Genomic DNA, 27205 nt, shown 5'->3' on the forward strand with positions numbered 1-27205 from the left:
AATCAGAGGCCGGGAATGAGAGGCCGGGAATCAGAGGCCGGGAATCAGAGGCCGGGAATCAGAGATGGGGAATCAGAGGCGGGGAATCAAACACGGGGAATCAGAGCTGGGGAATCAGAGGCGGGGAATCAGAGTTGGGGAATCAGAGGCGGGGAATCAAATATGGGGAAACAGAGGTGGGGAATCAGAGGCGGGGAATCAGAGGCGCAGAAACAGAGGCGGGGTATCAGATATGGGGAATCAGAGGTGGGGAATCAGGGGCGGGGTATCAGAGGCTGGGTATCAGACACGGGGATTCAGAGGCGGGGAATCAGAGATGGGGAATCAGAGGCGGGGAATCAGAGGCAGGGAATCAGACGCGGGGAATCAGAGGCGGGGAATCAGAGCCTGGGAATCAGAGGCGGGGAATCAGAGGCGGGGAAAGAGAGGCGGGGAATCAGATATGGGGACAGAGGTGGGGAATCAGAGGTTGGGAATCAGAGGCAGGGAATCAGAGGCGGGGAATCAGAGGCGGGGAATCAGAGGCAGGGTTTCGGATGTGCGGAATCAGAGATGGGGAATCAGAGGTGGGGAATCAGAGTCCAGGAATCAGAGATGGGGAATCAGAGGCGGGGAATCAGAGGCGGAAAAACATAGGTGGGGAATCAGATACGGGGAATCAGAGGTGGGGAATCAGAGGCGGTGAATCAGAGTTGGGGAATCAGAGGCGGGGAATCAGAGCTGGGGTATCAGAGGCGGGGAATCAGAGTTTGGGAATCAGAGGCGGGGAATCAGATATGGGGAATCAGAGGCGGGGAATCAGAGGCGCGGAAAGAGAGGCGGGAAATCAGATATGGGGAATCAGAGGTGCGAATCGGGGAGGGGTATCAGAGGCTGGGTATCAGAAACGGGGATTCAGAGGCAGGGAATCAGATGTGCGGAATCAGAGATGGGGAATCAGAGGCAGCGAATCAGAGGCGGGGAACCAGAGGCGGGGAATCAGATATGGGTAATCAGAGGCGGGGAATCAGAGTTGGGGAATCAGAGGCGGGGAATCAGATATGGGGAATCTGAGGTGGCGAATGAAAGGCGGTGAATCAGAGATGGGGAATCAGAGGCGGGGAATCAGATATTGGGAAACAGAGGCGGGGAATCAGAGGCAGGGAAACAGAGGTGGGGAATCAGATATGGGGAATCAGAGGTGGGGAATCAGAGGTTGGGAAACAGACGCAGGGAATCAGAGGCGGGGAGTCAGAGGCAGGGAATCAGAGGCAGGGAATCAGATGTGCGGAATCAGAGATGGGGAATCAGAGGCAGCGAATCAGAGGCGGGGAACCAGAGTTGGGGAATCAGAGGCGGGGAATCAGATATGGGGAAACAGAGGTGGGGAATCAGAGGCAGGGAAACAGAGGTGGGGAATCAGATATGGGGAATCAGAGGTGGGGAATCAGAGGTTGGGAAACAGAGGCAGGGAATCAGAGGCGGGGAGTCAGAGGTGGGGAATCAGAGGCAGGTAATCAGATGTGCGGAATCAGAGATGGGGAATCAGAGGCGGGGAATCAGATATGGGGAATCAGAGCTGGGTAATCAGAGGCGGGGAATCAGAGTTGTGGAATCAGAGGCGGGTAATCAGATATGGGGAAAGAGAGGCGGGGAATCAGAGGCGGGGAAACAGAGGCGGGGAATCTGATATGGGGAATCAGAGGTGGCGAATGAAATGCGGTGAATCAGAGATGGGGAATCAGAGGCGGGGTATCAGAGGCAGAAAATCAAACACGGGGAATCAGAGTTGGGGTATCAGAGCTGGGGAATCAGAGGCGGGGAATCAGAGTTGGGGAATCAGAGGCGAGGAATCAGATATTGGGAAACAGAGGCGGGGAATCAGAGGCAGGGAAACAGAGGTGGGGAATCAGATATGGGGAATCAGAGGTGGGGAATCAGAGGTTGGGAAACAGAGGCAGGGAATCAGAGGCGGGGAGTCAGAGGCGGGGAATCAGAGGCAGGGAATCAGATGTGCGGAATCAGAGATGGGGAATCAGAGGCAGCGAATCAGAGGCGGGGAACCAGAGGCGGGGATTCAGAGGCGGGGAATCAGATATGGGGAAACAGAGGCGGGGAATTAGAGGCGGGCAAACAGAGGCGGGGAATCAGATATGGGGAATCAGAGGTGGGGAATCAGAGGTTGTGAATCAGAGATGGGGAATCACAGGCGGGAAATCAGAGGCAGGGAATCAGAGCTGGGGAATCAGAGGCTGGGAATCAGAGCTGGGGAATCAGAGGCAGGGAATCAGAGTTGGGGATTCAGAGGCGGGGAATCAGAGCTGGGGAAACAGAGGCCGGGAATCAGAGGCAGGGAATCAGAGGCGGGGAATCAGAGGCAGGGAATCAGATATGGGGATTCAGAGGTGGGGAATCAGAGGTTGGGAATCAGAGGCAGGGAATCAGAGGCAGGGAATCAGAGGCAGGGAATCAGATGTGGGGAATCAGAGGCGGTGAATCAGAGTTGGGGAATCAGAGGCGGGGAATCAGAGCTGGGGTATCAGAGGCGGGGAATCTGATATGGGGAATCAGAGGTGGCGAATGAAAGGCGGTGAATCAGAGATGGGGAATCAGAGGCGGGGAATCAGAGGCAGGGAATCAAACACGGGGAATCAGAAGTGGGGAATCAGAGCTGGGGAATCAGAGGCGGGGAATCAGAGTTGGGGCATCAGAGGCGGGGAATCAGATATGGGGAAACAGAGGTGGGGAATCAGAGGCAGGGAAACAGAGGTGGGGAATCAGATATGGGGAATCAGAGGTGGGGAATCAGAGGCGGGGAATCAGAGTTGGGGAATCAGAGGCGAGGAATCAGATATTGGGAAACAGAGGCGGGGAATCAGAGGCAGGGAAACAGAGGTGGGGAATCAGATATGGGGAATCAGAGGTGGGGAATCAGAGGTTGGGAAACAGAGGCAGGGAATCAGAGGCGGGGAGTCAGAGGCGGGGAATCAGAGGCAGGGAATCAGATGTGCGGAATCAGAGATGGGGAATCAGAGGCAGCGAATCAGAGGCGGGGAACCAGAGGCGGGGAATCCGATATGGGTAATCAGAGGCAGGGAATCAGACGCGGGGAATCAGAGGCGGGGAATCAGAGCTGGGTAATCAGAGGCGGGGAATCAGAGTTGGGGAATCAGAGGCGGGGAATCAAATATGGGGAAACAGAGGCGGGGAATCAGAGGCGGGGAATCAGATATGGGGAAACAGAGGCGGGGAAACAGAGGCAGGGAATCAGAGAGGCGGGGAGTCAGAGGCTGGGAATCAGAGGCAGGGAATCAGATGTGCGGAATCAGAGATGAGGAATCAGAGGCAGCGAATCAGAGGCGGGGAACCAGAGGCGGGGAATCAGAGGCCGGGAATGAGAGGCCGGGAATCAGAGGCCGAGAATCAGAGGCCGGGAATCAGAGATGGGGAATCAGAGGCGGGGAATCAAACACGGGGAATCAGAGCTGGGGAATCAGAGGCGGGGAATCAGAGTTGGGGAATCAGAGGCGGGGAATCAAATATGGGGAAACAGAGGTGGGGAATCAGAGGCGGGGAATCAGAGGCGCAGAAACAGAGGCGGGGTATCAGATATGGGGAATCAGAGGTGGGGAATCAGGGGCGGGGTATCAGAGGCTGGGTATCAGACACGGGGATTCAGAGGCGGGGAATCAGAGATGGGGAATCAGAGGCGGGGAATCAGAGGCAGGGAATCAGACGCGGGGAATCAGAGGCGGGGAATCAGAGCCTGGGAATCAGAGGCGGGGAATCAGAGGCGGGGAAAGAGAGGCGGGGAATCAGATATGGGGACAGAGGTGGGGAAACAGAGGTTGGGAATCAGAGGCAGGGAATCAGAGGCGGGGAATCAGAGGCGAGGAATCAGAGGCAGGGTTTCGGATGTGCGGAATCAGAGATGGGGAATCAGAGGTGGGGAATCAGAGTCCAGGAATCAGAGATGGGGAATCAGAGGCGGGGAATCAGAGGCGGAAAAACATAGGTGGGGAATCAGATACGGGGAATCAGAGGTGGGGAATCAGAGGCGGTGAATCAGAGTTGGGGAATCAGAGGCGGGGAATCAGAGCTGGGGTATCAGAGGCGGGGAATCAGAGTTTGGGAATCAGAGGCGGGGAATCAGATATGGGGAATCAGAGGCGGGGAATCAGAGGCGCGGAAAGAGAGGCGGGAAATCAGATATGGGGAATCAGAGGTGCGAATCGGGGAGGGGTATCAGAGGCTGGGTATCAGAAACGGGGATTCAGAGGCAGGGAATCAGATGTGCGGAATCAGAGATGGGGAATCAGAGGCAGCGAATCAGAGGCGGGGAACCAGAGGCGGGGAATCAGATATGGGTAATCAGAGGCGGGGAATCAGAGTTGGGGAATCAGAGGCGGGGAATCAGATATGGGGAATCTGAGGTGGCGAATGAAAGGCGGTGAATCAGAGATGGGGAATCAGATATTGGGAAACAGAGGCGGGGAATCAGAGGCAGGGAAACAGAGGTGGGGAATCAGATATGGGGAATCAGAGGTGGGGAATCAGAGGTTGGGAAACAGACGCAGGGAATCAGAGGCGGGGAGTCAGAGGCAGGGAATCAGAGGCAGGGAATCAGATGTGCGGAATCAGAGATGGGGAATCAGAGGCAGCGAATCAGAGGCGGGGAACCAGAGGCGGGGATTCAGAGGTGGGGAATCAGATATGGGGAAACAGAGGCGGGGAATTAGAGGCGGGCAAACAGAGGCGGGGAATCAGATATGGGGAATCAGAGGTGGGGAATCAGAGGTTGTGAATCAGAGATGGGGAATCACAGGCGGGAAATCAAAGGCAGGGAATCAGAGCTGGGGAATCAGAGGCGGGGAATCAGAGCTGGGGAATCAGAGGCGGGGAATCAGAGCTGGGGAATGAGAGGCAGGGAATCAGAGTTGGGGATTCAGAGGCGGCGAATCAGAGCTGGGGAATCAGTGGCAGGGAATCAGAGGCAGGGAATCAGAGGCGGGGAATCAGAGGCAGGGAATCAGATATGGGGATTCAGAGGTGGGGAATCAGAGGTTGAGAATCAGAGGCAGGGAATCGGAGGCAGGGAATCAGAGGCAGGGAATCAGATGTGGGGAATCTGAGGCTGGGAATCAGAGCTGGGGAATTAGAGGCGTGGAATCAGAGTTTGGGAATCAGAGTCGGGGAATTAGATATGGGGAAACAGAGGCGGGGAATCAGAGGTGGGGAAACAGAGCTGGTGAATCAGAGGCGGGGAATCAGAGTTGGGGAATCAGAGGCGGGGAATCAGATATGGGGAATCAGAGGCGGGGAATCAGGCGCGGAAAGGGAGGCAGGGAATCAGATATGGGGAATCAGAGGTGGGGAATCAGGGGCGGGGTATCAGAGGCTGGGTATCAGACACGGGGATTCAGAGGCGGGGAATCAGAGATGGGGAATCAGAGGCAGGGAATCAGAGGCAGGGAATCAGATATGGGGAAACAGAGGCGGGGAATCAGAGGCGGGGAAACAGAGGCGTGGAATCTGATATGGGGAATCAGAGGTGGCGAATTAAAGGAAGTGAATCAGAGATGGGGAATCAGAGGCGGGGAATCAGAGGCAGGGAATCAAACACGGTGAATCAGAGGCGGGGAATCAGAGCTGGAGAATCAGAGGTGGGGAATCAGAGAAGGGGAATCAGAGGCAGGGAATCAAACACGGGGAATCAGAGCTGGGGAATCAGAGGCGGGGAATCAGAGTTGGCGAATCAGATATGGGGAATCAGAGGTGGGGAATCAGGGGCGGGGAATCAGTGGCAGGGAATCAGAGGTGGGAATCAGAGGCCGGGAATCAGAGGCAGGGAATCAGACACGTGGAATCAGAGGCGGGGAATCAGAGATGGGGAATCAGAGGCGGTGAATCAGAGGCAGGGAATCGGACACCGGGAATCAGAGGCGGGGAATCAGAGCTGGGGAATCAGAGGCGGGGAATCAGAGTTGGGGAATCAGAGGAGGGCAATCAGAGCTGGGGAATCAGATATGGGGAATCAGAGGTGGGGAATCAGAGGTTGGGAAACAGAGGCAGGGAATCAGAGGCGGGGAGTCAGAGGCGGGGAATCAGAGGCAGGGAATCAGATGTGCGGAATCAGAGATGGGGAATCAGAGGCAGCGAATCAGAGGCGGGGAACCAGAGGCGGGGATTCAGAGGCGTGGAATCAGATATGGGGAAACAGAGGCGGGGAATTAGAGGCGGGCAAACAGAGGCGGGGAATCAGATATGGGGAATCAGAGGTGGGGAATCAGAGGTTGTGAATCAGAGATGGGGAATCACAGGCGGGAAATCAGAGGCAGGGAATCAGAGCTGGGGAATCAGAGGCTGGGAATCAGAGCTGGGGAATCAGAGGCAGGGAATCAGAGTTGGGGATTCAGAGGCGGGGAATCAGAGCTGGGGAATCAGAGGCGGGGAATCAGAGGCAGGGAATCAGAGGCGGGGAATCAGAGGCAGGGAATCAGATATGGGGATTCAGAGGTGGGGAATCAGAGGTTGGGAATCAGAGGCAGGGAATCGGAGGCAGGGAATCAGAGGCAGGGAATCAGATGTGGGGAATCAGAGGCGGTGAATCAGAGCTGGGGAATCAGAGTCGGGGTATCAGGGTTTGGGAATCAGAGGCGGGGAATTAGATATGGGGAAACAGAGGAGGGGAATCAGAGGTGGGGAAACAGAGCTGGGGAATCAGAGGCGGGGAATCAGAGTTGGGGAATCAGAGGCGGGGAATCAGATATGGGGAAGCAGAGGCGGGGAATCAGAGGCGCGGAAAGAGAGGCGGGGAATCAGATATGTGGAATCAGAGGTGGGGAATCAGAGGCGGGGAAACAGAGGTGGGGAATCTGATATGGGGAATCAGAGGTGGCGAATGAAAGGCGGTGAATCAGAGATGGGGAATCAGAGGCGGGGAATCAGAGGCAGGGAATCAAACACGGGGAATCAGAAGTGGGGAATCAGAGCTGGGGAATCAGAGGCGGGGAATCAGAGTTGGGGAATCAGAGGCGGGGAATCAGATATGGGGAAACAGAGGTGGGGAATCAGAGGCAGGGAAACAGAGGTGGGGAATCAGATATGGGGAATCAGAGGTGGGGAATCAGAGGTTGGGAAACAGAGGCAGGGAATCAGAGGCGGGGAGTCAGAGGCGGGGAATCAGAGGCAGGGAATCAGATGTGCTGAATCAGAGATGGGGAATCAGAGGCGGGGAATCAGATATGGGGAATCAGAGCTGGGTAATCAGAGGCGGGGAATCAGAGTTGTGGAATCAGAGGCGGGTAATCAGATATGGGGAAAGAGAGGCGGGGAATCAGAGGCGGGGAATCAGAGGCGGGGAATCTGATATGGGGAATCAGAGGTGGCGAATGAAATGCGGTGAATCAGAGATGGGGAATCAGAGGCGGGGTATCAGAGGCAGGGAATCAAACACGGGGAATCAGAGTTGGGGTATCAGAGCTGGGGAATCAGAGGCGGGGAATCAGAGTTGTGGAATCAGAGGCGGGTAATCAGATATGGGGAAAGAGAGGCGGGGAATCAGAGGCGGGGAAACAGAGGCGGGGAATCTGATATGGGGAATCAGAGGTGGCGAATGAAAGGCGGTGAATCAGAGATGGGGAATCAGAGGCGGGGTATCAGAGGCAGGGAATCAAACACGGGGAATCAGAGGTGGGGAATCAGAGGCGGTGAATCAGAGCTGGGGAATCAGAGTCGGGGAATCAGGGTTTGGGAATCAGAGGCGGGGAATTAGATATGGGGAAACAGAGGAGGGGAATCAGAGGTGGGGAAACAGAGCTGGGGAATCAGAGGCGGGGAATCAGAGTTGGGGAATCAGAGGCGGGGAATCAGATATGGGGAAGCAGAGGCGGGGAATCAGAGGCGCGGAAAGAGAGGCGGGGAATCAGATATGTGGAATCAGAGGTGGGGAATCAGATATGGGGAAACAGAGGCGGGGAATCAGAGGCGGGGAAACAGAGGTGGGGAATCTGATATGGGGAATCAGAGGTGGCGAATGAAAGGCGGTGAATCAGAGATGGGGAATCAGAGGCGGGGAATCAGAGGCAGGGAATCAAACACGGGGAATCAGAAGTGGGGAATCAGAGCTGGGGAATCAGAGGCGGGGAATCAGAGTTGGGGAATCAGAGGCGGGGAATCAGATATGGGGAAACAGAGGTGGGGAATCAGAGGCAGGGAAACAGAGGTGGGGAATCAGATATGGGGAATCAGAGGTGGGGAATCAGAGGTTGGGAAACAGAGGCAGGGAATCAGAGGCGGGGAGTCAGAGGCGGGGAATCAGAGGCAGGGAATCAGATGTGCGGAATCAGAGATGGGGAATCAGAGGCGGGGAATCAGATATGGGGAATCAGAGCTGGGTAATCAGAGGCGGGGAATCAGAGTTGTGGAATCAGAGGCGGGTAATCAGATATGGGGAAAGAGAGGCGGGGAATCAGAGGCGGGGAAACAGAGGCGGGGAATTTGATATGGGGAATCAGAGGTGGCGAATGAAATGCGGTGAATCAGAGATGGGGAATCAGAGGCGGGGTATCAGAGGCAGGGAATCAAACACGGGGAATCAGAGTTGGGGTATCAGAGCTGGGGAATCAGAGGCGGGGAATCAGAGTTGGGGAATCAGAGGCGAGGAATCAGATATTGGGAAACAGAGGCGGGGAATCAGAGGCAGGGAAACAGAGGTGGGGAATCAGATATGGGGAATCAGAGGTGGGGAATCAGAGGTTGGGAAACAGAGGCAGGGAATCAGAGGCGGGGAGTCAGAGGCGGGGAATCAGAGGCAGGGAATCAGATGTGCGGAATCAGAGATGGGGAATCAGAGGCAGCGAATCAGAGGCGGGGAACCAGAGGCCGGGATTCAGAGGCGGGGAATCAGATATGGGGAAACAGAGGCGGGGAATTAGAGGCGGGCAAACAGAGGCGGGGAATCAGATATGGGGAATCAGAGGTGGGGAATCAGAGGTTGTGAATCAGAGATGGGGAATCACAGGCGGGAAATCAGAGGCAGGGAATCAGAGCTGGGGAATCAGAGGCTGGGAATCAGAGCTGGGGAATCAGAGGCAGGGAATCAGAGTTGGGGATTCAGAGGCGGGGAATCAGAGCTGGGGAAACAGAGGCCGGGAATCAGAGGCAGGGAATCAGAGGCGGGGAATCAGAGGCAGGGAATCAGATATGGGGATTCAGAGGTGGGGAATCAGAGGTTGGGAATCAGAGGCAGGGAATCGGAGGCAGGGAATCAGAGGCAGGGAATCAGATGTGGGGAATCAGAGGCGGTGAATCAGAGTTGGGGAATCAGAGGCGGGGAATCAGAGCTGGGGTATCAGAGGCGGGGAATCTGATATGGGGAATCAGAGGTGGCGAATGAAAGGCGGTGAATCAGAGATGGGGAATCAGAGGCGGGGAATCAGAGGCAGGGAATCAAACACGGGGAATCAGAAGTGGGGAATCAGAGCTGGGGAATCAGAGGCGGGGAATCAGAGTTGGGGAATCAGAGGCGGGGAATCAGATATGGGGAAACAGAGGTGGGGAATCAGAGGCGGGGAATCAGAGTTGGGGAATCAGAGGCGAGGAATCAGATATTGGGAAACAGAGGCGGGGAATCAGAGGCAGGGAAACAGAGGTGGGGAATCAGATATGGGGAATCAGAGGTGGGGAATCAGAGGTTGGGAAACAGAGGCAGGGAATCAGAGGCGGGGAGTCAGAGGCGGGGAATCAGAGGCAGGGAATCAGATGTGCGGAATCAGAGATGGGGAATCAGAGGCAGCGAATCAGAGGCGGGGAACCAGAGGCGGGGGATCAGATATGGGTAATCAGAGGCGGTGAATCAGAGGCAGGGAATCAGACGCGGGGAATCAGAGGCGGGGAATCAGAGCTGGGTAATCAGAGGCGGGGAATCAGAGTTGGGGAATCAGAGGCGGGGAATCAAATATGGGGAAACAGAGGCGGGGAATCAGAGGCGGGGAATCAGATATGGGGAAACAGAGGCGGGGAAACAGAGGCAGGGAATCAGAGAGGCGGGGAGTCAGAGGCTGGGAATCAGAGGCAGGGAATCAGATGTGCGGAATCAGAGATGAGGAATCAGAGGCAGCGAATCAGAGGCGGGGAACCAGAGGCGGGGAATCAGAGGCCGGGAATGAGAGGCCGGGAATCAGAGGCCGGGAATCAGAGGCCGGGAATCAGAGATGGGGAATCAGAGGCGGGGAATCAAACACGGGGAATCAGAGCTGGGGAATCAGAGGCGGGGAATCAGAGTTGGGGAATCAGAGGCGGGGAATCAAATATGGGGAAACAGAGGTGGGGAATCAGAGGCGGGGAATCAGAGGCGCAGAAACAGAGGCGGGGTATCAGATATGGGGAATCAGAGGTGGGGAATCAGGGGCGGGGTATCAGAGGCTGGGTATCAGACACGGGGAATCAGAGGCGGGGAATCAGAGGCAGGGAATCAGACGCGGGGAATCAGAGGCGGGGAATCAGAGTCTGGGAATCAGAGGCGGGGAATCAGAGGCGGGGAAAGAGAGGCGGGGAATCAGATATGGGGACAGAGGTGGGGAATCAGAGGTTGGGAATCAGAGGCAGGGAATCAGAGGCGGGGAATCAGAGGCGGGGAATCAGAGGCAGGGTTTCGGATGTGCGGAATCAGAGTTGGGGAATCAGAGGCGGGGAATCAGAGCTGGGGTATCAGAGGCGGGGAATCAGAGTTTGGGAATCAGAGGCGGGGAATCAGATATGGGGAAACAGAGGCGGGGAATCAGAGGCGGGGAAACAGAGGTGGGGAATCTGATATGGGGAATCAGAGGTGGCGAATGAAAGGCGGTGAATCAGAGATGGGGAATCAGAGGCGGGGAATCAGAGGCAGGGAATCAAACACGGGGAATCAGAAGTGGGGAATCAGAGCTGGGGAATCAGAGGCGGGGAATCAGAGTTGGGGAATCAGAGGCGGGGAATCAGATATGGGGAAACAGAGGTGGGGAATCAGAGGCAGGGAAACAGAGGTGGGGAATCAGATATGGGGAATCAGAGGTGGGGAATCAGAGGTTGGGAAACAGAGGCAGGGAATCAGAGGCGGGGAGTCAGAGGCGGGGAATCAGAGGCAGGGAATCAGATGTGCGGAATCAGAGATGGGGAATCAGAGGCGGGGAATCAGATATGGGGAATCAGAGCTGGGTAATCAGAGGCGGGGAATCAGAGTTGTGGAATCAGAGGCGGGTAATCAGATATGGGGAAAGAGAGGCGGGGAATCAGAGGCGGGGAAACAGAGGCGGGGAATTTGATATGGGGAATCAGAGGTGGCGAATGAAATGCGGTGAATCAGAGATGGGGAAACAGAGGCGGGGAATCAGAGGCAGGGAAACAGAGGTGGGGAATCAGATATGGGGAATCAGAGGTGGGGAATCAGAGGTTGGGAAACAGAGGCAGGGAATCAGAGGCGGGGAGTCAGAGGCGGGGAATCAGAGGCAGGGAATCAGATGTGCGGAATCAGAGATGGGGAATCAGAGGCAGCGAATCAGAGGCGGGGAACCAGAGGCCGGGATTCAGAGGCGGGGAATCAGATATGGGGAAACAGAGGCGGGGAATTAGAGGCGGGCAAACAGAGGCGGGGAATCAGATATGGGGAATCAGAGGTGGGGAATCAGAGGTTGTGAATCAGAGATGGGGAATCACAGGCGGGAAATCAGAGGCAGGGAATCAGAGCTGGGGAATCAGAGGCTGGGAATCAGAGCTGGGGAATCAGAGGCAGGGAATCAGAGTTGGGGATTCAGAGGCGGGGAATCAGAGCTGGGGAAACAGAGGCCGGGAATCAGAGGCAGGGAATCAGAGGCGGGGAATCAGAGGCAGGGAATCAGATATGGGGATTCAGAGGTGGGGAATCAGAGGTTGGGAATCAGAGGCAGGGAATCGGAGGCAGGGAATCAGAGGCAGGGAATCAGATGTGGGGAATCAGAGGCGGTGAATCAGAGTTGGGGAATCAGAGGCGGGGAATCAGAGCTGGGGTATCAGAGGCGGGGAATCTGATATGGGGAATCAGAGGTGGCGAATGAAAGGCGGTGAATCAGAGATGGGGAATCAGAGGCGGGGAATCAGAGGCAGGGAATCAAACACGGGGAATCAGAAGTGGGGAATCAGAGCTGGGGAATCAGAGGCGGGGAATCAGAGTTGGGGAATCAGAGGCGGGGAATCAGATATGGGGAAACAGAGGTGGGGAATCAGAGGCAGGGAAACAGAGGTGGGGAATCAGATATGGGGAATCAGAGGTGGGGAATCAGAGGCGGGGAATCAGAGTTGGGGAATCAGAGGCGAGGAATCAGATATTGGGAAACAGAGGCGGGGAATCAGAGGCAGGGAAACAGAGGTGGGGAATCAGATATGGGGAATCAGAGGTGGGGAATCAGAGGTTGGGAAACAGAGGCAGGGAATCAGAGGCGGGGAGTCAGAGGCGGGGAATCAGAGGCAGGGAATCAGATGTGCGGAATCAGAGATGGGGAATCAGAGGCAGCGAATCAGAGGCGGGGAACCAGAGGCGGGGGATCAGATATGGGTAATCAGAGGCGGTGAATCAGAGGCAGGGAATCAGACGCGGGGAATCAGAGGCGGGGAATCAGAGCTGGGTAATCAGAGGCGGGGAATCAGAGTTGGGGAATCAGAGGCGGGGAATCAAATATGGGGAAACAGAGGCGGGGAATCAGAGGCGGGGAATCAGATATGGGGAAACAGAGGCGGGGAAACAGAGGCAGGGAATCAGAGAGGCGGGGAGTCAGAGGCTGGGAATCAGAGGCAGGGAATCAGATGTGCGGAATCAGAGATGAGGAATCAGAGGCAGCGAATCAGAGGCGGGGAACCAGAGGCGGGGAATCAGAGGCCGGGAATGAGAGGCCGGGAATCAGAGGCCGGGAATCAGAGGCCGGGAATCAGAGATGGGGAATCAGAGGCGGGGAATCAAACACGGGGAATCAGAGCTGGGGAATCAGAGGCGGGGAATCAGAGTTGGGGAATCAGAGGCGGGGAATCAAATATGGGGAAACAGAGGTGGGGAATCAGAGGCGGGGAATCAGAGGCGCAGAAACAGAGGCGGGGTATCAGATATGGGGAATCAGAGGTGGGGAATCAGGGGCGGGGTATCAGAGGCTGGGTATCAGACACGGGGAATCAGAGGCGGGGAATCAGAGGCAGGGAATCAGACGCGGGGAATCAGAGGCGGGGAATCAGAGTCTGGGAATCAGAGGCGGGGAATCAGAGGCGGGGAAAGAGAGGCGGGGAATCAGATATGGGGACAGAGGTGGGGAATCAGAGGTTGGGAATCAGAGGCAGGGAATCAGAGGCGGGGAATCAGAGGCGGGGAATCAGAGGCAGGGTTTCGGATGTGCGGAATCAGAGTTGGGGAATCAGAGGCGGGGAATCAGAGCTGGGGTATCAGAGGCGGGGAATCAGAGTTTGGGAATCAGAGGCGGGGAATCAGATATGGGGAAACAGAGGCGGGGAATCAGAGGCGGGGAAACAGAGGTGGGGAATCTGATATGGGGAATCAGAGGTGGCGAATGAAAGGCGGTGAATCAGAGATGGGGAATCAGAGGCGGGGAATCAGAGGCAGGGAATCAAACACGGGGAATCAGAAGTGGGGAATCAGAGCTGGGGAATCAGAGGCGGGGAATCAGAGTTGGGGAATCAGAGGCGGGGAATCAGATATGGGGAAACAGAGGTGGGGAATCAGAGGCAGGGAAACAGAGGTGGGGAATCAGATATGGGGAATCAGAGGTGGGGAATCAGAGGTTGGGAAACAGAGGCAGGGAATCAGAGGCGGGGAGTCAGAGGCGGGGAATCAGAGGCAGGGAATCAGATGTGCGGAATCAGAGATGGGGAATCAGAGGCGGGGAATCAGATATGGGGAATCAGAGCTGGGTAATCAGAGGCGGGGAATCAGAGTTGTGGAATCAGAGGCGGGTAATCAGATATGGGGAAAGAGAGGCGGGGAATCAGAGGCGGGGAAACAGAGGCGGGGAATTTGATATGGGGAATCAGAGGTGGCGAATGAAATGCGGTGAATCAGAGATGGGGAATCAGAGGCGGGGTATCAGAGGCAGGGAATCAAACACGGGGAATCAGAGTTGGGGTATCAGAGCTGGGGAATCAGAGGCGGGGAATCAGAGTTGGGGAATCAGAGGCGAGGAATCAGATATTGGGAAACAGAGGCGGGGAATCAGAGGCAGGGAAACAGAGGTGGGGAATCAGATATGGGGAATCAGAGGTGGGGAATCAGAGGTTGGGAAACAGAGGCAGGGAATCAGAGGCGGGGAGTCAGAGGCGGGGAATCAGAGGCAGGGAATCAGATGTGCGGAATCAGAGATGGGGAATCAGAGGCAGCGAATCAGAGGCGGGGAACCAGAGGCCGGGATTCAGAGGCGGGGAATCAGATATGGGGAAACAGAGGCGGGGAATTAGAGGCGGGCAAACAGAGGCGGGGAATCAGATATGGGGAATCAGAGGTGGGGAATCAGAGGTTGTGAATCAGAAATGGGGAATCACAGGCGGGAAATCAGAGGCAGGGAATCAGAGCTGGGGAATCAGAGGCTGGGAATCAGAGCTGGGGAATCAGAGGCAGGGAATCAGAGTTGGGGATTCAGAGGCGGGGAATCAGAGCTGGGGAAACAGAGGCCGGGAATCAGAGGCAGGGAATCAGAGGCGGGGAATCAGAGGCAGGGAATCAGATATGGGGATTCAGAGGTGGGGAATCAGAGGTTGGGAATCAGAGGCAGGGAATCGGAGGCAGGGAATCAGAGGCAGGGAATCAGATGTGGGGAATCAGAGGCGGTGAATCAGAGTTGGGGAATCAGAGGCGGGGAATCAGAGCTGGGGTATCAGAGGCGGGGAATCTGATATGGGGAATCAGAGGTGGCGAATGAAAGGCGGTGAATCAGAGATGGGGAATCAGAGGCGGGGAATCAGAGGCAGGGAATCAAACACGGGGAATCAGAAGTGGGGAATCAGAGCTGGGGAATCAGAGGCGGGGAATCAGAGTTGGGGAATCAGAGGCGGGGAATCAGATATGGGGAAACAGAGGTGGGGAATCAGAGGCAGGGAAACAGAGGTGGGGAATCAGATATGGGGAATCAGAGGTGGGGAATCAGAGGCGGGGAATCAGAGTTGGGGAATCAGAGGCGAGGAATCAGATATTGGGAAACAGAGGCGGGGAATCAGAGGCAGGGAAACAGAGGTGGGGAATCAGATATGGGGAATCAGAGGTGGGGAATCAGAGGTTGGGAAACAGAGGCAGGGAATCAGAGGCGGGGAGTCAGAGGCGGGGAATCAGAGGCAGGGAATCAGATGTGCGGAATCAGAGATGGGGAATCAGAGGCAGCGAATCAGAGGCGGGGAACCAGAGGCGGGGGATCAGATATGGGTAATCAGAGGCGGTGAATCAGAGGCAGGGAATCAGACGCGGGGAATCAGAGGCGGGGAATCAGAGCTGGGTAATCAGAGGCGGGGAATCAGAGTTGGGGAATCAGAGGCGGGGAATCAAATATGGGGAAACAGAGGCGGGGAATCAGAGGCGGGGAATCAGATATGGGGAAACAGAGGCGGGGAAACAGAGGCAGGGAATCAGAGAGGCGGGGAGTAAGAGGCTGGGAATCAGAGGCAGGGAATCAGATGTGCGGAATCAGAGATGAGGAATCAGAGGCAGCGAATCAGAGGCGGGGAACCAGAGGCGGGGAATCAGAGGCCGGGAATGAGAGGCCGGGAATCAGAGGCCGGGAATCAGAGGCCGGGAATCAGAGATGGGGAATCAGAGGCGGGGAATCAAACACGGGGAATCAGAGCTGGGGAATCAGAGGCGGGGAATCAGAGTTGGGGAATCAGAGGCGGGGAATCAAATATGGGGAAACAGAGGTGGGGAATCAGAGGCGGGGAATCAGAGGCGCAGAAACAGAGGCGGGGTATCAGATATGGGGAATCAGAGGTGGGGAATCAGGGGCGGGGTATCAGAGGCTGGGTATCAGACACGGGGATTCAGAGGCGGGGAATCAGAGATGGGGAATCAGAGGCGGGGAATCAGAGGCAGGGAATCAGACGCGGGGAATCAGAGGCGGGGAATCAGAGTCTGGGAATCAGAGGCGGGGAATCAGAGGCGGGGAAAGAGAGGCGGGGAATCAGATATGGGGACAGAGGTGGGGAATCAGAGGTTGGGAATCAGAGGCAGGGAATCAGAGGCGGGGAATCAGAGGCGGGGAATCAGAGGCAGGGTTTCGGATGTGCGGAATCAGAGTTGGGGAATCAGAGGCGGGGAATCAGAGCTGGGGTATCAGAGGCGGGGAATCTGAGTTTGGGAATCAGAGGCGGGGAATCAGATATGGGGAAACAGAGGCGGGGAATCAGCGGCGCGGAAAGAGAGGCGGGAAATCAGATATGGGGAATCAGAGGTGCGAATCGGGGAGGGGTATCAGAGGCTGGGTATCAGAAACGGGGATTCAGAGGCAGGGAATCAGATGTGCGGAATCAGAGATGGGGAATCAGAGGCAGCGAATCAGAGGCGGGGAACCAGAGGCGGGGAATCAGATATGGGTAATCAGAGGCGGGGAATCAGAGTTGGGGAATCAGAGGCGGGGAATCAGATATGGGGAAAGAGAGGCGGGGAATCAGAGGCGGGGAAACAGAGGCGGGGAATCTGATATGGGGAATCTGAGGTGGCGAATGAAAGGCGGTGAATCAGAGATGGGGAATCAGAGGCGGGGAATCAGATATTGGGAAACAGAGGCGGGGAATCAGAGGCAGGGAAACAGAGGTGGGGAATCAGATATGGGGAATCAGAGGTGGGGAATCAGAGGTTGGGAAACAGATGCAGGGAATCAGAGGCGGGGAGTCAGAGGCAGGGAATCAGAGGCAGGGAATCAGATGTGCGGAATCAGAGATGGGGAATCAGAGGCAGCGAATCAGAGGCGGGGAACCAGAGGCGGGGATTCAGAGGTGGGGAATCAGATATGGGGAAACAGAGGCGGGGAATTAGAGGCGGGCAAACAGAGGCGGGGAATCAGATATGGGGAATCAGAGGTGGGGAATCAGAGGTTGTGAATCAGAGATGGGGAATCACAGGCGGGAAATCAAAGGCAGGGAATCAGAGCTGGGGAATCAGAGGCGGGGAATCAGAGCTGGGGAATCAGAGGCGGGGAATCAGAGCTGGGGAATCAGAGGCAGGGAATCAGAGTTGGGGATTCAGAGGCGGGGAATCAGAGCTGGGGAATCAGTGGCGGGGAATCAGAGGCGGGGAATCAGAGGCGGGGAATCAGAGGCAGGGAATCAGATGTGGGGATTCAGAGGTGGGGAATCAGAGGTTGAGAATCAGAGGCAGGGAATCGGAGGCAGGGAATCAGAGGCAGGGAATCAGATGTGGGGAATCTGAGGCTGGGAATCAGAGCTGGGGAATTAGAGGCGTGGAATCAGAGTTTGGGAATCAGAGGCGGGGAATTAGATATGGGGAAACAGAGGCGGGGAATCAGAGGTGGGGAAACAGAGCTGGTGAATCAGAGGCGGGGAATCAGAGGCGGGGAATCAGATATGGGGAATCAGAGGCGGGGAATCAGGCGCGGAAAGGGAGGCAGGGAATCAGATATGGGGAATCAGAGGTGGGGAATCAGGGGCGGGGTATCAGAGGCTGGGTATCAGACACGGGGATTCAGAGGCGGGGAATCAGAGATGGGGAATCAGAGGCAGGGAATCAGAGGCAGGGAATCAGATATGGGGAAACAGAGGCGGGGAATCAGAGGCGGGGAAACAGAGGCGGGGAATCTGATATGGGGAATCAGAGGTGGCGAATTAAAGGAAGTGAATCAGAGATGGGGAATCAGAGGCGGGGAATCAGAGGCAGGGAATCAAACACGGTGAATCAGAGGCGGGGAATCAGAGCTGGAGAATCAGAGGTGGGGAATCAGAGAAGGGGAATCAGAGGCAGGGAATCAAACACGGGGAATCAGAGCTGGGGAATCAGAGGCGGGGAATCAGAGTTGGCGAATCAGATATGGGGAATCAGAGGTGGGGAATCAGGGGCGGGGAATCAGTGGCAGGGAATCAGAGGTGGGAATCAGAGGCCGGGAATCAGAGGCAGGGAATCAGACACGTGGAATCAGAGGCGGGGAATCAGAGATGGGGAATCAGAGGCGGTGAATCAGAGGCAGGGAATCGGACACCGGGAATCAGAGGCTGGGAATCAGAGCTGGGGAATCAGAGGCGGGGAATCAGAGTTGGGGAATCAGAGGAGGGGAATCAGAGCTGGGGAATCAGATATGGGGAATCAGAGGTGGGGAATCAGAGGTTGGGAAACAGAGGCAGGGAATCAGAGGCGGGGAGTCAGAGGCGGGGAATCAGAGGCAGGGAATCAGATGTGCGGAATCAGAGATGGGGAATCAGAGGCAGCGAATCAGAGGCGGGGAACCAGAGGCGGGGATTCAGAGGCGTGGAATCAGATATGGGGAAACAGAGGCGGGGAATTAGAGGCAGGCAAACAGAGGCGGGGAATCAGATATGGGGAATCAGAGGTGGGGATTCAGAGGTTGTGAATCAGAGATGGGGAATCACAGGCGGGAAATCAGAGGCAGGGAATCAGAGCTGGGGAATCAGAGGCTGGGAATCAGAGCTGGGGAATCAGAGGCAGGGAATCAGAGTTGGGGATTCAGAGGCGGGGAATCAGAGCTGGGGAATCAGAGGCGGGGAATCAGAGGCAGGGAATCAGAGGCGGGGAATCAGAGGCAGGGAATCAGATATGGGGATTCAGAGGTGGGGAATCAGAGGTTTGGAATCAGAGGCAGGGAATCGGAGGCAGGGAATCAGAGGCAGGGAATCAGATGTGGGGAATCAGAGGCGGTGAATCAGAGCTGGGGAATCAGAGTCGGGGAATCAGGGTTTGGGAATCAGAGGCGGGGAATTAGATATGGGGAAACAGAGGAGGGGAATCAGAGGTGGGGAAACAGAGCTGGGGAATCAGAGGCGGGGAATCAGAGTTGGGGAATCAGAGGCGGGGAATCAGATATGGGGAAGCAGAGGCGGGGAATCAGAGGCGCGGAAAGAGAGGCGGGGAATCAGATATGTGGAATCAGAGGTGGGGAATCAGATATGGGGAAACAGAGGCGGGGAATCAGAGGCGGGGAAACAGAGGTGGGGAATCTGATATGGGGAATCAGAGGTGGCGAATGAAAGGCGGTGAATCAGAGATGGGGAATCAGAGGCGGGGAATCAGAGGCAGGGAATCAAACACGGGGAATCAGAAGTGGGGAATCAGAGCTGGGGAATCAGAGGCGGGGAATCAGAGTTGGGGAATCAGAGGCGGGGAATCAGATATGGGGAAACAGAGGTGGGGAATCAGAGGCAGGGAAACAGAGGTGGGGAATCAGATATGGGGAATCAGAGGTGGGGAATCAGAGGTTGGGAAACAGAGGCAGGGAATCAGAGGCGGGGAGTCAGAGACGGGGAATCAGAGGCAGGGAATCAGATGTGCGGAATCAGAGATGGGGAATCAGAGGCGGGGAATCAGATATGGGGAATCAGAGCTGGGTAATCAGAGGCGGGGAATCAGAGTTGTGGAATCAGAGGCGGGTAATCAGATATGGGGAAAGAGAGGCGGGGAATCAGAGGCGGGGAAACAGAGGCGGGGAATCTGATATGGGGAATCAGAGGTGGCGAATGAAATGCGGTGAATCAGAGATGGGGAATCAGAGGCGGGGTATCAGAGGCAGGGAATCAAACACGGGGAATCAGAGTTGGGGTATCAGAGCTGGGGAATCAGAGGCGGGGAATCAGAGTTGTGGAATCAGAGGCGGGTAATCAGATATGGGGAAAGAGAGGCGGGGAATCAGAGGCGGGGAAACAGAGGCGGGGAATCTGATATGGGGAATCAGAGGTGGCGAATGAAAGGCGGTGAATCAGAGATGGGGAATCAGAGGCGGGGTATCAGAGGCAGGGAATCAAACACGGGGAATCAGAGGTGGGGTATCAGAGCTGGGGAATCAGAGGCGGGGAATCAGAGTTGAGGAATCAGAGGCGAGGAATCAGATATTGGGAAACAGAGGCGGGGAATCAGAGGCAGGGAAACAGAGGTGGGGAATCAGATATGGGGAATCAGAGGTGGGGAATCAGAGGTTGGGAAACAGAGGCAGGGAATCAGAGGCGGGGAGTCAGAGGCGGGGAATCAGAGGCAGGGAATCAGATGTGCGGAATCAGAGATGGGGAATCAGAGGCAGCGAATCAGAGGTGGGGAACCAGAGGCGGGGATTCAGAGGCGTGGAATCAGATATGGGGAAACAGAGGCGGGGAATTAGAGGCGGGCAAACAGAGGCGGGGAATCAGATATGGGGAATCAGAGGTGGGGAATCAGAGGTTGTGAATCAGAGATGGGGAATCACAGGCGGGAAATCAGAGGCAGGGAATCAGAGCTGGGGAATCAGAGGCTGGGAATCAGAGCTGGGGAATCAGAGGTAGGGAATCAGAGTTGGGGATTCAGAGGCGGGGAATCAGAGCTGGGGAATCAGAGGCGGGGAATCAGAGGCAGGGAATCAGAGGCGGGGAATCAGAGGCAGGGAATCAGATATGGGGATTCAGAGGTGGGGAATCAGAGGTTTGGAATCAGAGGCAGGGAATCGGAGGCAGGGAATCAGAGGCAGGGAATCAGATGTGGGGAATCAGAGGCGGTGAATCAGAGCTGGGGAATCAGAGTCGGGGAATCAGGGTTTGGGAATCAGAGGCGGGGAATTAGATATGGGGAAACAGAGGAGGGGAATCAGAGGTGGGGAAACAGAGCTGGGGAATCAGAGGCGGGGAATCAGAGTTGGGGAATCAGAGGCGGGGAATCAGATATGGGGAAGCAGAGGCGGGGAATCAGAGGCGCGGAAAGAGAGGCGGGGAATCAGATATGTGGAATCAGAGGTGGGGAATCAGATATGGGGAAACAAAGGCGGGGAATCAGAGGCAAGGAAACAGAGGTGGGGAATCTGATATGGGGAATCAGAGGTGGCGAATGAAAGGCGGTGAATCAGAGATGGGGAATCAGAGGCGGGGAATCAGAGGCAGGGAATCAAACACGGGGAATCAGAAGTGGGGAATCAGAGCTGGGGAATCACAGGCGGGGAATCAGAGTTGGGGAATCAGAGGCGGGGAATCAGATATGGGGAAACAGAGGTGGGGAATCAGAGGCAGGGAAACAGAGGTGGGGAATCAGATATGGGGAATCAGAGGTGGGGAATCAGAGGTTGGGAAACAGAGGCAGGGAATCAGAGGCGGGGAGTCAGAGGCGGGGAATCAGAGGCAGGGAATCAGATGTGCGGAATCAGAGATGGGGAATCAGAGGCGGGGAATCAGATATGGGGAATCAGAGCTGGGTAATCAGAGGCGGGGAATCAGAGTTGTGGAATCAGAGGCGGGTAATCAGATATGGGGAAAGAGAGGTGGGGAATCAGAGGCGGGGAAACAGAGGCGGGGAATCTGATATGGGGAATCAGAGGTGGCGAATGAAATGCGGTGAATCAGAGATGGGGAATCAGAGGCGGGGTATCAGAGGCAGGGAATCAAACACGGGGAATCAGAGTTGGGGTATCAGAGCTGGGGAATCAGAGGCGGGGAATCAGAGTTGTGGAATCAGAGGCGGGTAATCAGATATGGGGAAAGAGAGGCGGGGAATCAGAGGCGGGGAAACAGAGGCGGGGAATCTGATATGGGGAATCAGAGGTGGCGAATGAAAGGCGGTGAATCAGAGATGGGGAATCAGAGGCGGGGTATCAGAGGCAGGGAATCAAACACGGGGAATCAGAGGTGGGGTATCAGAGCTGGGGAATCAGAGGCGGGGAAGCAGAGTTGGGGAATCAGAGGCGAGGAATCAGATATTGGGAAACAGAGGCGGGGAATCAGAGGCAGGGAAACAGAGGTGGGGAATCAGATATGGGGAATCAGAGGTGGGGAATCAGAGGTTGGGAAACAGAGGCAGGGAATCAGAGGTGGGGAGTCAGAGGCGGGGAATCAGAGGCAGGGAATCAGATGTGCGGAATCAGAGATGGGGAATCAGAGGCAGCGAATCAGAGGCGGGGAACCAGAGGCGGGGATTCAGAGGCGTGGAATCAGATATGGGGAAACAGAGGCGGGGAATTAGAGGCGGGCAAACAGAGGCGGGGAATCAGATATGGGGAATCAGAGGTGGGGAATCAGAGGTTGTGAATCAGAGATGGGGAATCACAGGCGGGAAATCAGAGGCAGGGAATCAGAGCTGGGGAATCAGAGGCTGGGAATCAGAGCTGGGGAATCAGAGGCAGGGAATCAGAGTTGGGGATTCAGAGGCGGGGAATCAGAGCTGGGGAATCAGAGGCGGGGAATCAGAGGCAGGGAATCAGAGGCGGGGAATCAGAGGCAGGGAATCAGATATGGGGATTCAGAGGTGGGGAATCAGAGGTTGGGAATCAGAGGCAGGGAATCGGAGGCAGGGAATCAGAGGCAGGGAATCAGATGTGGGGAATCAGAGGCGGTGAATCAGAGCTGGGGAATCAGAGTCGGGGAATCAGGGTTTGGGAATCAGAGGCGGGGAATTAGATATGGGGAGACAGAGGAGGGGAATCAGAGGTGGGGAAACAGAGCTGGGGAATCAGAGGCGGGGAATCAGAGTTGGGGAATCAGAGGCGGGGAATCAGATATGGGGAAGCAGAGGCGGGGAATCAGAGGCGCGGAAAGAGAGGCGGGGAATCAGATATGTGGAATCAGAGGTGGGGAATCAGATATGGGGAAACAGAGGCGGGGAATCAGAGGCGGGGAAACAGAGGTGGGGAATCTGATATGGGGAATCAGAGGTGGCGAATGAAAGGCGGTGAATCAGAGATGGGGAATCAGAGGCGGGGAATCAGAGGCAGGGAATCAAACACGGGGAATCAGAAGTGGGGAATCAGAGCTGGGGAATCGGAGGCGGGGAATCAGAGTTGGGGAATCAGAGGCGGGGAATCAGATATGGGGAAACAGAGGTGGGGAATCAGAGGCAGGGAAACAGAGGTGGGGAATCAAATATGGGGAATCAGAGGTGGGGAATCAGAGGTTGGGAAACAGAGGCAGGGAATCAGAGGCGGGGAGTCAGAGGCGGGGAATCAGAGGCAGGGAATCAGATGTGCGGAATCAGAGATGGGGAATCAGAGGCGGGGAATCAGATATGGGGAATCAGAGCTGGGTAATCAGAGGCGGGGAATCAGAGTTGTGGAATCAGAGGCGGGTAATCAGATATGGGGAAAGAGAGGCGGGGAATCAGAGGCGGGGGAACAGAGGCGGGGAATCTGATATGGGGAATCAGAGGTGGCGAATGAAATGCGGTGAATCAGAGATGGGGAATCAGAGGCGGGGTATCAGAGGCAGGGAATCAAACACGGGGAATCAGAGTTGGGGTATCAGAGCTGGGGAATCAGAGGCGGGGAATCAGAGTTGGGGAATCAGAGGCGAGGAATCAGATATTGGGAAACAGAGGCGGGGAATCAGAGGCAGGGAAACAGAGGTGGGGAATCAGATATGGGGAATCAGAGGTGGGGAATCAGAGGTTGGGAAACAGAGGCAGGGAATCAGAGGCGGGGAGTCAGAGGCGGGGAATCAGAGGCAGGGAATCAGATGTGCGGAATCAGAGATGGGGAATCAGAGGCAGCGAATCAGAGGCGGGGAACCAGAGGCGGGGATTCAGAGGCGGGGAATCAGATATGGGGAAACAGAGGCGGGGAATTAGAGGCGGGCAAACAGAGGCGGGGAATCAGATATGGGGAATCAGAGGTGGGGAATCAGAGGTTGTGAATCAGAGATGGGGAATCACAGGCGGGAAATCAGAGGCAGGGAATCAGAGCTGGGGAATCAGAGGCTGGGAATCAGAGCTGGGGAATCAGAGGCAGGGAATCAGAGTTGGGGATTCAGAGGCGGGGAATCAGAGCTGGGGAAACAGAGGCCGGGAATCAGAGGCAGGGAATCAGAGGCGGGGAATCAGAGGCAGGGAATCAGATATGGGGATTCAGAGGTGGGGAATCAGAGGTTGGGAATCAGAGGCAGGGAATCGGAGGCAGGGAATCAGAGGCAGGGAATCAGATGTGGGGAATCAGAGGCGGTGAATCAGAGTTGGGGAATCAGAGGCGGGGAATCAGAGCTGGGGTATCAGAGGCGGGGAATCTGATATGGGGAATCAGAGGTGGCGAATGAAAGGCGGTGAATCAGAGATGGGGAATCAGAGGCGGGGAATCAGAGGCAGGGAATCAAACACGGGGAATCAGAAGTGGGGAATCAGAGCTGGGGAATCAGAGGCGGGGAATCAGAGTTGGGGAATCAGAGGCGGGGAATCAGATATGGGGAAACAGAGGTGGGGAATCAGAGGCAGGGAAACAGAGGTGGGGAATCAGATATGGGGAATCAGAGGTGGGGAATCAGAGGCGGGGAATCAGAGTTGGGGAATCAGAGGCGAGGAATCAGATTTTGGGAAACAGAGGCGGGGAATCAGAGGCAGGGAAACAGAGGTGGGGAATCAGATATGGGGAATCAGAGTTGGGGAATCAGAGGTTGGGAAACAGAGGCAGGGAATCAGAGGCGGGGAGTCAGAGGCGGGGAATCAGAGGCAGGGAATCAGATGTGCGGAATCAGAGATGGGGAATCAGAGGCAGCGAATCAGACGCGGGGAATCAGAGGCGGGGAATCAGAGCTGGGTAATCAGAGGCGGGGAATCAGAGTTGGGGAATCAGAGGCGGGGAATCAAATATGGGGAAACAGAGGTGGGGAATCAGATATGGGGAATCAGAGTTGGGGAATCAGAGGTTGGGAAACAGAGGCAGGGAATCAGAGGCGGGGAGTCAGAGGCGGGGAATCAGAGGCAGGGAATCAGATGTGCGGAATCAGAGATGGGGAATCAGAGGCAGCGAATCAGAGGCGGGGAACCAGAGGCGGGGAATCAGATATGGGTAATCAGAGGCGGTGAATCAGAGGCAGGGAATCAGACGCGGGGAATCAGAGGCGGGGAATCAGAGCTGGGTAATCAGAGGCGGGGAATCAGAGTTGGGGAATCAGAGGCGGGGAATCAAATATGGGGAAACAGAGGCGGGGAATGTGAGGCGGGGAATCAGATATGGGGAAACAGAGGCGGGGAAACAGAGGCAGGGAATCAGAGAGGCGGGGAGTCAGAGGCTGGGAATCAGAGGCAGGGAATCAGATGTGCGGAATCAGAGATGAGGAATCAGAGGCAGCGAATCAGAGGCGGGGAACCAGAGGCGGGGAATCAGAGGCCGGGAATGAGAGGCCGGGAATCAGAGGCCGGGAATCAGAGGCCGGGAATCAGAGATGGGGAATCAGAGGCGGGGAATCAAACACGGGGAATCAGAGCTGGGGAATCAGAGGCGGGGAATCAGAGTTGGGGAATCAGAGGCGGGGAATCAAATATGGGGAAACAGAGGTGGGGAATCAGAGGCGGGGAATCAGAGGCGCAGAAACAGAGGCGGGGTATCAGATATGGGGAATCAGAGGTGGGGAATCAGGGGCGGGGTATAAGAGGCTGGGTATCAGACACGGGGATTCAGAGGCGGGGAATCAGAGATGGGGAATCAGAGGCGGGGAATCAGAGGCAGGGAATCAGACGCGGGGAATCAGAGGCGGGGAATCAGAGCCTGGGAATCAGAGGCGGGGAATCAGAGGCGGGGAAAGTGAGGCGGGGAATCAGATATGGGGACAGAGGTGGGGAATCAGAGGTTGGGAATCAGAGGCAGGGAATCAGAGGCGGGGAATCATAGGCGGGGAATCAGAGGCAGGGTTTCGGATGTGCGGAATCAGAGATGGGGAATCAGAGGTGGGGAATCAGAGTCCAGGAATCAGAGATGGGGAATCAGAGGCGGGGAATCAGAGGCGGAAAAACATAGGTGGGGAATCAGATACGGGGAATCAGAGGTGGGGAATCAGAGGCGGTGAATCAGAGTTGGGGAATCAGAGGCGGGGAATAAGAGCTGGGGTATCAGAGGCGGGGAATCAGAGTTTGGGAATCAGAGGCGGGGAATCAGATATGGGGAATCAGAGGCGGGGAATCAGAGGCGCGGAAAGAGAGGCGGGATATCAGATATGGGGAATCAGAGGTGCGAATCGGGGAGGGGTATCAGAGGCTGGGTATCAGAAACGGGGATTCAGAGGCAGGGAATCAGATGTGCGGAATCAGAGATGGGGAATCAGAGGCAGCGAATCAGAGGCGGGGAACCAGAGGCGGGGAATCAGATATGGGTAATCAGAGGCGGGGAATCAGAGTTGGGGAATCAGAGGCGGGGAATCAGATATGGGGAAAGAGAGGCGGGGAATCAGAGGCGGGGAAACAGAGGCGGGGAATCTGATATGGGGAATCTGAGGTGGCGAATGAAAGGCGGTGAATCAGAGATGGGGAATCAGAGGCGGGGAATCAGAGGCAGGGAATCAAACACGGGGAATCAGAGGTGGGGTATCAGAGCTGGGGAATCAGAGGCGGGGAATCAGAGTTGGGGAATCAGAGGCGGGGAATCAGATATTGGGAAACAGAGGCGGGGAATCAGAGGCAGGGAAACAGAGGTGGGGAATCATATATGGGGAATCAGAGGTGGGGAATCAGAGGTTGGGAATGAGAGGCCGGGAATCAGAGGCCGGGGAATCAGAGGCGGGGAATCAGAGATGGGGAATCAGAGGCCGGGGAATCAGAGGCGGGGAATCAGAGATGGGGAATCAGAGGCGGGGAATCAGAGTTGGCGAATCAGATATGGGGAATCAGAGTTGGGGAATCAGGGGCGAGGAATCAGTGGCAGGGAATCAGAGGTGGGAATCAGAGGCGGGGAATCAGAGGCAGGGAATCAGACACGGGGAATCAGAGGCGGGGAATCAGAGATGGGGAATCAGAGGCGGTGAATCAGAGGCAGGGAATCGGACAGCGGGAATCAGAGGCGGGGAATCAGAGCTGGGGAATCAGAGGCGGGGAATCAGAGTTGGGGAATCAGAGGCGGGGAATCAGATGTGGTGAATCAGAGGTGGGGAATCAGAGGTTGTGAATCAGAGATGGGGAATCACAGGCGGGAAATCAGAGGCAGGGAATCAGAGTTGGGGATTCAGAGGCGGGGAATCTGAGCTGGGGAATCAGAAGCGGGGAATCAGAGGCGGGGAATCAGAGGCAGGGAATCAGAGGCGGGGAATCAGAGGCAGGGAATCAGATGTGGGGAATCAGAGGCAGGGAATC

The sequence above is a fragment of the Narcine bancroftii genome, chromosome 6 (assembly GCF_036971445.1).
Source record: "Narcine bancroftii isolate sNarBan1 chromosome 6, sNarBan1.hap1, whole genome shotgun sequence".
Classification (NCBI taxonomy): Eukaryota; Metazoa; Chordata; class Chondrichthyes; order Torpediniformes; family Narcinidae; genus Narcine; species Narcine bancroftii.